Below are 1045 nucleotides of genomic sequence, written 5' to 3'. Positions count from 1 at the left end.
AAGGTGAAGTTACAGGTCATTAATTATTATCATTGATGGAGAGTTCAGATATCATCTTGGAAACAAGGCTGACCTTAATAGTAAATCTCATGTCATGTATTCAGGATTCTTTAAGGGGATATTCTTTCTACAATGGTTCTTCTTTATGATATGTTGGAGTCATTCATTTCCATTAATGTCTGCTGTTTCAGGTTCTGAATTTAATGTTTATGTTTCAGCTTCAAGGCTGGTGAGTCCTTCTAGATATGGTTATCTGTAGTAGATAAGGTAAAATGGACTATGTCTAGGACACTTTTTCCAGCCCCCTTCCACTGCAAGGCAAGGAGAATGGATCCTAAAAAGTCTGCTAAAGAACTCTCCTGCTTTGATGCAAAGAGTTCAGCAACTAAATAAAACATCTACCATTTGTTTGTGGTGCTTAAACTAGAAGCTTACAGATTCACTGTCCTTCATCTGTCACTTGAAGTTGATTGCAACAAGATTTATAAATACATGTTCAAGACTCTATTGGTGCTGGAAAACACCTTTAATTGGTTTAATATACGAGCAGTATAGCATGTCATCAGACTCACAGTCTTTGGTAGATCTTCAGTAATCTCTAATGGTAAGATGATTCAAAATGATTGGAATTTAAAGATCTACTGCAGCCTTCTTCTGCCTTCTGAGGCATTGTGGGAGTTAATTTCACATCTTCTTTGTTACCTACTATTAATGATTTGGAATGATGTACTACATTGAGTCTGGAACCTCACCTTGCTGTCTTGATGTGACCCTGCTAGGATACTCTGAGAATCACAGGGACATCTCGACAGAGGACAAATAAGGTCACATTAATTTATCTTAATGTTTTTTTCATATTACTCTCATTATGTGTCATTAGTTATGTTTCATTATTGTATGCCCCATTAATTTATGTCTAATTAGTTTATGTGTCATTAAACTGAAGCTCAATATGTTATGCAACATTAAATATGTTTCTGTAGTTTATGTCTAATTAGTGTTGCATTAGTTTAGGTTTCATTAATTCTTGTCTGATTAGGTTTTG

This window comes from Octopus bimaculoides, chromosome 5, assembly GCF_001194135.2.
Source record: "Octopus bimaculoides isolate UCB-OBI-ISO-001 chromosome 5, ASM119413v2, whole genome shotgun sequence".
Taxonomy (NCBI): Eukaryota; Metazoa; Mollusca; class Cephalopoda; order Octopoda; family Octopodidae; genus Octopus; species Octopus bimaculoides.
The sequence above is the reverse complement of the archived record's forward strand: the minus strand, read 5'-3'. Positions refer to the sequence as shown.